Source organism: Cherax quadricarinatus, chromosome 76, assembly GCF_038502225.1.
Source record: "Cherax quadricarinatus isolate ZL_2023a chromosome 76, ASM3850222v1, whole genome shotgun sequence".
Classification (NCBI taxonomy): domain Eukaryota; kingdom Metazoa; phylum Arthropoda; class Malacostraca; order Decapoda; family Parastacidae; genus Cherax; species Cherax quadricarinatus.
In genome coordinates this window covers 17,652,355-17,665,439 of record NC_091367.1, presented here as the reverse complement: position 1 = coordinate 17,665,439, position 13,085 = coordinate 17,652,355, and positions in this window count along the sequence as shown.

Genomic DNA, 13,085 nt, shown 5'->3' with positions numbered 1-13,085 from the left:
TCTGATATTAGCTGAGTGGACTGGCCAGGGGACTCTGCCACGCTATATTCACTCCCGTGCAGCCCTCAACAGACGCTATTACATTGCATTGTACAGACCTCCTCAACGTCGATGTTATAAGTATCAACGCTGGGGCCACATCGCCAGGAAATGCCCATCTAAGTCACACTGGTGTGCAGTGTGTGCCAATGCTCATCCTTCTGAACGGTGTTATGCTATGATCAAACAGCAACAGACTGTTGCTAAACAATGTATCAATTGTAAGACCTCAGGAGTCACAGCAGCTCATGCTGACTGCAGTGTGAGGGCTGATCGCATCGCAGCCAACCGCACCCCACCCTGTACCCCCCATTATGACCCCCCCGGGACTACCAGGTACCTCGGGTCTGAATACTGGCTCATGCCTGCCCTCAGACAATGGGGTTGAGCACCTCACCTGGGGAGCACGTCAACAGACCTCCATCACGTCGGCTGTCAATACCAGCCTATCAAAATGGTATACAATACCGACAGGTTGTTAGGTAAGACACATATGCAACAGTTAGACAACTTTATTCCGAAACGTTTCGCCTACACAGTAGGCTTCTTCAGTCGAATACAGAAAGTAGGCAGGAACAGTAGAGATGTGAAGACGATGTAATCAGTCCATCACCCTTGTAGTCGTAGAATTTGAGGTTGTCAGTCCCTCGGTCTGGAGAAGTTCAGTTCCATAGTCAGGAACTATCTGACTATGGAACTGAACTTCTCCAGGCCGAGGGACTGACAACCTCAAATTCTACGACTACAAGGGTGATGGACTGATTACATCGTCTTCACATCTCTACTGTTCCTGCCTACTTTCTGTATTCGACTGAAGAAGCCTACTGTGTAGGCGAAACGTTTCGGAATAAAGTTGTCTAACTGTTGCATATGTGTCTTACCTAACAATACCAGCCTAGCTGAGTCAGCTGACAGTCAGCCAAATAGCTCAGCTGACCGGGACTTCACGTCTCCAGATGTTCCAAGTCTTGCTCCTGTGGTATACAACCTGATGTCGCGCATAAAAATACTGGAAACACAACAATTTCTCCTGAAACAACAACTTGAACAACACAAGGAAAGATGTGTAGAGTGTACCAATAACAAGATTGTCACAATTTGTGAAAGCAAGTGTAAGGCTGCTGAACAAGGTGGTGGTGGTGTTCTTAATCACAGTAATGACGAATATAATACTTGTGTTGATAACTGTAGTGAGCATCATAACGAAGGCTATGGTGTCAATGATGTTAGTAATAGTGATGACCGTAATATAAGTGGTGGTGAAGAGTGTGATGAGGGCAATGGTGTCTATAATGTTAGTAATAGTGATGAGCATAATTTAAGTGGTGGTGAAGAGTGTGATGAGAGTGGTGGTGTCTATAATGTTAGTAATAGTGATGAGCATAATATAAGTGGTGGTGCAGAGTGTGATGAGGTTAGTCACATAGACATTAATGTTGAATACAATACTGTTGACAAATGTAATGAACACAATGTTGGTAGTGGCGCTGGTGATGACAGTTGTAGTGTTGCGTGTAATGTTAGTGGAGGAGGGAATGTGAGTGGTGGTGGTGTCACCTATCATACATTCACACATAAACAGCGTCGTGCTCTGGGTTTACGAAGACTCCCACGAGGCCTTACAACTGGAGGTGCACTTACAAAACTCATGGACAAGGGTAGCACTGTTGACATTGATAAGGTCTGCTATTTATATGAACAATTTTTTCATTATGCTGAGAAACTCAACAAGATCCCAGGACTACTATAATGGATCAAAACTCGTATAAACTTTCTATATTAAGCTGGAACATTGCATCACTTAGAAAAAGACTTCCTGACCTTCATCATAAAGTAACCACTGAAGCCATTGATGTTGTGTGTCTACAAGAGTGCAGAGTCCCTGAAAAATCCCAACCCCCTAAATTACCATCATTTGTTGCATATAACCTCAAATCTACTAACTCTTGTGTTCTATATATTAAAAAATCACTTCCCCATCAACTTCTTGCACACAAGAAAACAGAGGGGCTACAATATCACGGTGTTAGGATTTATATAGGGAACTCTGCTCTCAACATATTTAACTTGTATGCTCCTGCTGATAAATTTAATTACTTGGAGCTCCCAACTTATGCTCATTCTGAGCCTACTCTTATTATTGGCGATTACAATGCGAGACACAAAAGCATTGGAAACTCACAGTTTGGTAATCGTAATGGCAATCAACTGTTGTCACTCTTAAACAGTCATGATAATGTCCAAATTGTAGGTGACCTTGAACCCACACATATCTATGGAGGCGTCCTTGATCTGTGCCTGGGCTTCAACATTACTTCTGCCAGCTGTGAGTCTTCCATTGTAACAGATATAGCGTCTAATCATTTCCCTAGGCTAACCTCTCTAGATATTGGTAATACTATCCTTCCTGGTGGGATATTCAAACGGAAACGTTTTAATGTTCCCACAGATCAGCATGATGACTTTGTTGCACATGTGACTGACTGGTATAATTCCTATGAGTGTTCCTCTGTAGAGACCTTTAACAATGATCTTGTGAGCAGTGTTCAGAACTACTTAGAGCCGCCACTGCAACCTCTTGGTACTCTAAACCCAACAAACTTCCGTAATAATCATACCTCCTTCAAAAACCATACTTATTACAATGATTCTAAACTTCGTACACTGAAACGTACTGCTCGCAGACTAGGCCTAGCCTATAGAAAACATCGTACCCCTGGAATGCTGAGGCTCTTCCAAACTGCCCTTGCTGCTGCCAGAGAGCGTATGACAGAGCTGCGGCAAACCGACTGGGAAAAATTTGTCAACGGTCTTAATGCTCACACCCCACTTAGCCGGGCATGGAGGGACATAAATAGAATTAAGGGTAAACGAACTGGGCAGATCGCGCACCCTCATCCCTTGCATAGGGCGAATGAGTTAGTCAGTGCTTGGGCTGCTACATCTAGCTATGACAATCTTCCCAGTACCACACAGGCAAAATTAAATGATAAATATGATGCAAGGGAGAGGCTTGGTTGCTTTATGCTCAGTAAGGCAGATGATTGCAACATTCCTTTCACTAATTATGAACTTGTAATAAAGTTGGTAGAATTACCGACAATATGTAAAGTAAAAGGACACAAGTGCAACTAATGTGACATTTATTGTGGCAACGTTTCGCTCTCCAGGAGCTTTATCAAGCCATTACAAACAATACATGGACACAGAGGGTATATAAAGGCTCAGAGTGAGGTGAATACTAGTGAGGTACCAATTTGAGGTTCACTAGTGGTAGTAGTAGTAGTAGTAGTAGTGGTAGTGACAAAAGTAATACAATATGGTAGAGCAATTAATTCGTACATGAGTAAAAGGATATAAAAGCTATTACTTGGGTAACATAAAAATAGGTTGGACAAATATAAACTGGAATGAGGCAGCTTGTTTCAGTGTTCACTCTCTGTGCTTTGTGTAGTTTAACAGGAGAGACTATGTGATGGCAGGGTTTACAGTTTTCAGGAGGATTCTTGTTAAGACTTCGGAGATGGTGAAGCTGCCGTTGTTTTGTTTAATTGTATTCGAAACAGCGATCAGTGCTGTTTCGAGGCACTTGCGTCTGCGGAAATTAGTTTCTTTGATCACTAATTGGACGTCTCTAAATTTCATGAGATGACTGGTGGAATTTCGGTGTTGTACACAGGCGTTGTTCAGGTTATTGTTCCTACATGCGTAAATGTGTTCATTGAGGCGGGTGTCGAGGTTTCTGGCTGTTTCACCTACGTAAATCTTGTCACAGCCTCCACAGGGTATAGTGTAAACTCCTGCATTGACTGGTTCGTGGTGCTTGGATTTTGTCCTGGTTAGATCCTTTATTGAAGTGCTTGAAGCGATGGCGACTCTGGGGTTAGCAACGGCAGCTTCACCATCTCCGAAGTCTTAGCAAGAATCCTCCTGAAAACAGTAAACCCTGCCATCACATAGTCTCTCCTGTTAAACTACACAAAGCACAGAGAGTGAACACTGGAACAAGCTGCCTCATTCCAGTTTATATTTGTCCAACCTATTTTTATGTTACCCAAGTAATAGCTTTTATATCCTTTTACTCATGTACGAATTAATTGCTCTACCATATTGTATTACTTTTGTCACTACCACTACTACTACTACTACTACTACTACCACTAGTGAACCTCAAATTGGTACCTCACTAGTATTCACCTCACTCTGAGCCTTTATATACCCTCTGTGTCCATGTATTGTTTGTAATGGCTTGATAAAGCTCCTGGAGAGCGAAACGTTGCCACAATAAATGTCACATTAGTTGCACTTGTGTCCTTTTACTTTACAATTATGAACTTGTAAAGTAAAAGGACACAAGTGCAACTAATGTGACATTTATTGTGGCAACGTTTCGCTCTCCAGGAGCTTTATCAAGCCATTACAAACAATACATGGACACAGAGGGTATATAAAGGCTCAGAGTGAGGTGAATACTAGTGAGGTACCATTTCGATGTTCACTAGTGGTAGTAGTAGTAGAAGTAGTAGTAGTAGTGTGGTAGTGACAAAAGTAATACAATATGGTAGAGCAATTAATTCGTACATGAGTAAAAGGATATAAAAGCTATTACTTGGGTAACATAAAAATAGGTTGGACAAATATAAACTGGAATGAGGCAGCTTGTTTCAGTGTTCACTCTCTGTGCTTTGTGTAGTATAACAGGAGAGACTATGTGATGGCAGGGTTTACTGTTTTCAGGAGGATTCTTGCTAAGACTTCGGAGATGGTGAAGCTGCCGTTGTTTTGTTTAATTGTATTCGAAACAGCGATCAGTGCTGATTCAAGGCACTTGCGTGTGCGGAAATTATTTTCTTTTATCACTAATTGGGCGTCTCTGAATTTCATAAGATGATTGGTGGAATTTCGGTGTTGTACACAGGCGTTGTTTAAGTTGTCGTTCCTACATGCGTATATGTGTTCATTGAGGCGGGTGTCGAGGTTTCTTGCTGTTTCACCTACGTAGATCTTGTCACAGCCTCCACAGGGTATAGTGTAAACTCCTGCATTGACTGGTTCGTGGTGCTTGGATTTTGTCCTGGTTAGATCCTTTATTGAAGTGCTTGAAGCGATGGCGACTCTGGGGTTAGCAACGGCAGCTTCACCATCTCCGAAGTCTTAGCAAGAATCCTCCTGAAAACAGTAAACCCTGCCATCACATAGTCTCTCCTGTTAAACTACACAAAGCACAGAGAGTGAACACTGGAACAAGCTGCCTCATTCCAGTTTATATTTGTCCAACCTATTTTTATGTTACCCAAGTAATAGCTTTTATATCCTTTTACTCATGTACGAATTAATTGCTCTACCATATTGTATTACTTTTGTCACTACCACTACTACTACTACTACTACTACTACCACTAGTGAACCTCAAATTGGTACCTCACTAGTATTCACCTCACTCTGAGCCTTTATATACCCTCTGTGTCCATGTATTGTTTGTAATGGCTTGATAAAGCTCCTGGAGAGCGAAACGTTGCCACAATAAATGTCACATTAGTTGCACTTGTGTCCTTTTACTTTACAATTATGAACTTGTAAAGTAAAAGGACACAAGTGCAACTAATGTGACATTTATTGTGGCAACGTTTCGCTCTCCAGGAGCTTTATCAAGCCATTACAAACAATACATGGACACAGAGGGTATATAAAGGCTCAGAGTGAGGTGAATACTAGTGAGGTACCATTTCGATGTTCACTAGTGGTAGTAGTAGTAGAAGTAGTAGTAGTAGTGTGGTAGTGACAAAAGTAATACAATATGGTAGAGCAATTAATTCGTACATGAGTAAAAGGATATAAAAGCTATTACTTGGGTAACATAAAAATAGGTTGGACAAATATAAACTGGAATGAGGCAGCTTGTTTCAGTGTTCACTCTCTGTGCTTTGTGTAGTATAACAGGAGAGACTATGTGATGGCAGGGTTTACTGTTTTCAGGAGGATTCTTGCTAAGACTTCGGAGATGGTGAAGCTGCCGTTGTTTTGTTTAATTGTATTCGAAACAGCGATCAGTGCTGATTCAAGGCACTTGCGTCTGCGGAAATTAGTTTCTTTTATCACTAATTGGGCGTCTCTGAATTTCATAAGATGATTGGTGGAATTTCGGTGTTGTACACAGGCGTTGTTTAAGTTGTCGTTCCTACATGCGTATATGTGTTCATTGAGGCGGGTGTCGAGGTTTCTTGCTGTTTCACCTACGTAGATCTTGTCACAGCCTCCACAGGGTATAGTGTAAACTCCTGCATTGACTGGTTCGTGGTGCTTGGGTTTTGTCCTGGTTAGATCCTTTATTGAAGTGGTAGAAGCGATGGCGACTCTGGTGTTAGCTTGTGAAAGTACTTTTGAGACGTTTAGTGCAACCTGGCTGTTGGGAAGAATTATAACTTTGTTGGGAGCGGTGTTGATGCGTGGAGAATTGATGATCTGAAGAGCTCTTTTCTTGCAGTCTTTGATGAAAAAAGAAGGAAATTGTAACTCAGTGAATGTTTGGTGAATGTAAGTACATTCCTCGTCAAGAAACTCAGGACTACAAATTCGGTATGCTCTTAGGAAAAACCCGATGATGATGCCTCTTTTGGTCTTGGTATCTTGACTGTAATAGAAGTGTGTGAGATCATTTTTATTGGTGGGTTTCCGATAAACTTGAAATCTTAGGTTGTTGTCTACTTTGTGAATGAGGACGTCGAGGAAAGGTAGCTTGTCATTGGACTCTTCTTCTAGTGTAAACTGGATCGCTGGTTCAACTGCGTTGAGCCTTGCCTGAAAATCCCGTACATCAAAACGTTTTGGAGTTATTACGAGGACATCGTCCACGTAACGTAACCAAGTGACGCTTGAAGGGATGATGTTGGCGAAGTGTTCGGACTCTAGGTGTTCCATGTATAAGTTGGCTAGGACGGCACTTATTGGGGACCCCATTCCCATGCCGTAGGTTTGTTTGTAGAGCTTGTTATTGAAGGAAAAACAGTTGAAGTTAACACAGAGTTCAATCAAGTCAACAAAATCTCCGGGAGGTAAAGGAAGATTAAGGTCCTGGTTGACTTTACGTCATAGAACCTCGATGGCTTTTTTGGTAGGTACTTTTGTGAAGAGGGAAGTCACATCCAAACTGCTTAGTTTCTTGTTACGGATGGAGAGGTTACGGATGCGGTTGAGAAGGTCGCCTGAGTGTTTAAGATGAGCGGGGCTGATGGTCCCCAGAAGGCAGGAAAGATGTTTGGCAAGAACTCCGGCTAGTTTGTGTGGAGCACTGCCTATTCCTGACGTGATTGGTCTGAGAGGAATATTGTGTTTATGGGTCTTGGGTAAACCATACATGTGTGCTGGTTTAGGGTTGCTTGGTAACAAGTACAGAAGTTTCTTCCCTTCTCTAGTGCGTTTGAGTATTTGTCTGGTTTTGTATAGAAAGTCTTTGGTGAGCGTCTCCCACTGTTGAGTGCTGATGGGTTCGTATGTAGATTGATCATTCAAAAGGTCCATCATTTTAGTGTTGTAGTCACTGGTGTTGAGTATGACGACTCCACCTCCTTTGTCGGCGGTGGTGACGATAATGTTGGGGTCGTTGGCGAGGTCCTTAAGGGCAGTGATGTATCTTCTAGGAAGATTAGAAGAAGAAGGTTCACATAAAGCTGCAGTGAGAAGGCCCTGTATATAACCCTTCTGGAAGTTGCTGTCACTGTGTCTATGGTTCCTGGTAACAAGATTGAGTTGATAGTTAGGTTTGCGTATGTTGGTGGTAAATTTGAGTCCCAGACTCAGTGCTTGTTTCTCGTAGTCGGTTAAGGTGCGTGACGATAAGTTGTTTATCAGGGATTCGCGTCCCATTTCCTTCCATCGACTGTTAGTGCAGAGGTACTACGACGTTCGAGGTTCTACGACGTAAAGTCAACCAGGACCTTAATCTTCCTTTACCTCCCGGAGATTTTGTTGACTTGATTGAACTCTGTGTTAACTTCAACTGTTTTTCCTTCAATAACAAGCTCTACAAACAAACCTACGGCATGGGAATGGGGTCCCCAATAAGTGCCGTCCTAGCCAACTTATACATGGAACACCTAGAGTCCGAACACTTCGCCAACATCATCCCTTCAAGCGTCACTTGGTTACGTTACGTGGACGATGTCCTCGTAATAACTCCAAAACGTTTTGATGTACGGGATCTTCAGGCAAGGCTCAACGCAGTTGAACCAGCGATCCAGTTTACACTAGAAGAAGAGTCCAATGACAAGCTACCTTTCCTCGACGTCCTCATTCACAAAGCAGACAACAACCTAAGATTTCAAGTTTATCGGAAACCCACCAATAAAAATGATCTCACACACTTCTATTCCAGTCAAGATACCAAGACCAAAAGAGGCATCATCATCGGGTTTTTCCTAAGAGCATACCGAATTTGTAGTCCTGAGTTTCTTGACGAGGAATGTACTTACATTCACCAAACATTCACTGAGTTACAATTTCCTTCTTTTTTCATCAAAGACTGCAAGAAAAGAGCTCTTCAGATCATCAATTCTCCACGCATCAACACCGCTCCCAACAAAGTTATAATTCTTCCCAACAGCCAGGTTGCACTAAACGTCTCAAAAGTACTTTCACAAGCTAACACCAGAGTCGCCATCGCTTCTACCACTTCAATAAAGGATCTAACCAGGACAAAACCCAAGCACCACGAACCAGTCAATGCAGGAGTTTACACTATACCCTGTGGAGGCTGTGACAAGATCTACGTAGGTGAAACAGCAAGAAACCTCGACACCCGCCTCAATGAACACATATACGCATGTAGGAACGACAACTTAAACAACGCCTGTGTACAACACCGAAATTCCACCAATCATCTTATGAAATTCAGAGACGCCCAATTAGTGATAAAAGAAAATAATTTCCGCACACGCAAGTGCCTTGAATCAGCACTGATCGCTGTTTCGAATACAATTAAACAAAACAACGGCAGCTTCACCATCTCCGAAGTCTTAGCAAGAATCCTCCTGAAAACAGTAAACCCTGCCATCACATAGTCTCTCCTGTTATACTACACAAAGCACAGAGAGTGAACACTGAAACAAGCTGCCTCATTCCAGTTTATATTTGTCCAACCTATTTTTATGTTACCCAAGTAATAGCTTTTATATCCTTTTACTCATGTACGAATTAATTGCTCTACCATATTGTATTACTTTTGTCACTACCACCACTACTACTACTACTTCTACTACTACTACCACTAGTGAACATCGAAATGGTACCTCACTAGTATTCACCTCACTCTGAGCCTTTATATACCCTCTGTGTCCATGTATTGTTTGTAATGGCTTGATAAAGCTCCTGGAGAGCGAAACGTTGCCACAATAAATGTCACATTAGTTGCACTTGTGTCCTTTTACTTTACATATTGTCGGTAATTCTACCAACTTTATTACAATTATGAACTTGATGCAGCGCTAACTAAGGGCAACTCCACGTCGCCTGGTGAGGATGGTATTACTTACAACATACTCAGATTGCTGTGTCGAGTACCAGGTAATCCATTACTTGAATTATATAACATGAGCTATGTAACTGGGGATCTCCCTCAATCTTGGACCAACAGCCTCATCATTCCAATTCCTAAGCCCAATCAACAAAATGCATTTCGCCCAATATGTCTTACTAGCTGCTTGTGTAAAACATTTGAGAGAATGATTCTTAATCGTCTCATGTACAGAATCAAACAATTTTTGTCTCCCCGGTTACATGGAAGGAGCGTGCATCATTGTATAGCCACCTTTCTCACCCTGCACACTGACAGCTCCTACACTACCTTCCTTGACCTTAAATCCGCTTTCGATGTAGCCAACCGACATGTAATAATTAGTGAACTTGCCAGAATGGATGTTGGAGAATGTCTTCTCCGTTGGATTAAAGGCTACCTGTCCAACAGAAAATCGTCTGTGTTGTTCCAGGGACATAGAAGTGTAACTAAAGACTTTGAATTAGGAACCCCACAGGGAGGTGTGCTCAGTCCCACACTGTTCAATATTCTAATTAATGCATTACTTAATGCTATGCCTAGTCAGCCCCATAATTATGTGATTAGTTTTGCTGATGATATAATGATTCACACCACCGGATTCTCCAACACCCAAAACATTCTTAATCATGTACTAGCCTCGTGTCAGGACCTGGGGTTGATAATTGTTGTGATAGAAACACAGGCCTTATCTCTAGGCTTTATTGAACATAGAATCTTCATAGTACTTCTGCAACAACAAAATATAATGACTAGTACATCTAATAATAGCTTCTACAGGGATGGTGATGTCTTGCATATGTCAAGAGAAAAGTTATAACTACAGGCCACATATTTAAACTCACCATGTAATCTGCATCGCTGATAAATGGATAAAGTAGGAGAGAATCACACACCATGTGTTGGTGCCCATGACACACACCAAACTGTTGTTGTTGTTAAGGGCCCCTAGAGGTGGTGCAGTATTATCCTGCTGCTGCTCCCCACAGGACCAGTATCACTACAATCTCCCCCTTCTAAAATATCAGAGACAGTAATCTCCCAAACTGTTAGGTGGGCGACGTACACGTCCCGACCTTCGTAGCCCTTGAGCCTCTTCACCATTTTGGTAGCGAATGTGGGCGTAATGTGGATTAGCTTGCAGGAGCTCTACCTCTTCCACTAAAGGATCCGTCTTGTTCATCCTACGGTGACTCTTCAGGAGAACGGGTCCAGGATGACATAACCAAGTGGGCACGGAGGCTCCCGTAGAGGAACGACGTGAATAGTTGAGGAGTCTTTCATGAGGGGTTGCATTAGTAGCTGTGCACAGCAGTGATCTAATAGAGTGAAGAGCATCAGGTAGGACAGTTTGCCAGTGTTGAACAGGTAGATTGCGCGACTTTAATGTCATTGTAACTGCCTTCCATATAGTACCATTGAACCGCTCCACTTGACCATTGCCTTGAGGGTTGTAGCTTGTTGTTCTGCTGCAGGCAATACCTTTGCTAGCCAAAAACTCCTGAAGTTCGTTACTCATGAACGAGGATCCCCTGTCTGAATGGATATAAGCTGGCATACCAAAAATAGAGAACAACTGTGAAAGACAACTAATAACAGTTGAAGCAGCCATATTTGCACAGGGGAATACAAAGGGAAACCTTGAATATTCATCTACTATGGTAAGGAAATACCTATTCTGATTTGTGCTTGGTAGAGGTCCTTTGAAATCTATATTCAATCTTTCGAAAGGCTGGGTGGATTTTATGAGATGAGTCTTCTCTGGCTGATGAAAGTTTGGCTTGCACTCTGCACATACTCTGCATGCTCTGATCACTTGTCGCACATCTTCCACTGAGTAGGGCATGTTCTTTGATTTGACAAAATGGTACAGGCGTGTAACTCCTGGGTGACACAAAGCCTTGTGGAGAGCTGAGAGTGATTGCAAATCATGACATGCTGCTCCACAGTGGGACCTAGAGAATGCATCAGGTGAGATGTTCTCTTGACCCGGTCGGTACAGAATATCAAAGTCATAACACGATAGTTCCATCCTCCAGCGTAATATCTTGTCATTCTTTATCTTACTTTTGTGCCTCTTGTCGAACATATACATCACGGACCGTTGGTCAGTCCTTATGGTGAAATGTCTACCAGTTAAATAATGCCTCCAGTGGCGAACTGCTTCTATGATGGCCTGGGCTTCCTTTTCTACAGCAGCATAACATTTCTCTGATCCTTGAAAAGTTCTCGAAAAGAAGGCTACTGGTCGTCCTGCCTGAGATAAGACTGCAGCAATGGCAATGTCAGATGCATCCGTTTCCACTTCGAATGGTAGGGACTCATCAATGGCTTGAACTACTGAGTTTTCAATGTCCTGTTTGAGAGTATGGAAAGCGGCTTCTGCTTCCTTTGTCACAGGAAATGTGGTAGCACTCAATGGGCGGACTTTACTTGAATAGTTGTAGATCCATTGTGAGTAATAAGCAAAGAGACCAAGAGTTCTTCGGAGTGACTTTTTGTCTTGAGGCATTGGAAGTTCCCGTAGAGGTCGTAGTCGTTCAGGGTCTGGGAATATTGAACCTCCTTCCACTACATAACCAAGGATGCTAAGCCTTTTAGTTGAAAAAGTGCACTTTTCCTCATTGTAACTGATATTTTTCTTCTTGGCGGCTTCCAAAAACTTATCAAGGTTTGCATCATGTTCCTCCTGGGTCTTGCCACAAATGGTAACATTATCTAAATACGCGTAGGTTCCCATGAGTTGCTCTTCCTGAATGAGTGAATCCATAATTCGTTGGAAGCAGGCTACCCCATTGGTGACTCCAAAAGGGACTCTGGTAAACTGATACAGGCCATCACTAGCCTGAAACGCTGTGTATGGTTTATCTTCATTCCTTATAGGGACTTGATGATAGGCACTCTGCAGATCAATTGTGCTAAACACGTAGTACTGAGCAATTTTGTTCACTGTATCGTCAATTCGAGGTAGAGGGTACCCATCAAGAAGTGTAAATTTGTTGATTGTCTCAGAGTAATCGATAGCCAGTCTCCGTTTCCTATAACCATCTTTAACAACAACAACCTGTGCACGCCAAGGGGAATCACTCGGTTCTATAATACCCTCCTTCAGCAGCCTCTGAGTTTCTTTCTCAATGAACATCCGATCCTCATAAGAATAGCGGCGTGACTTAGCTGATATAGGATGGCAATCCGCGGTAAGATTTGCAAACAGCTTTGGTGGGTCTACCCTTAAAGTGCTAAGTCCACAGACAACAAGAGGAGGCAGTTCACCTCCATATGTTAAGGTGACACTACCATGCAGCTTCTGAAAGTCCTGACCAAGGATAACATCAGAGCACAGTTGTGGCAGAATAGCTAAATGTACATCTTGATAATCCTTTCCATTAACTCTGAGATTTACCTTACAAAACCCTAAGGTCTGAATAGAGAGAGATGTTGATGCCATGGAAACGGTACCTGATGAGTGATGTAGAGTCAAGGAGAGCCGTTTAACTAA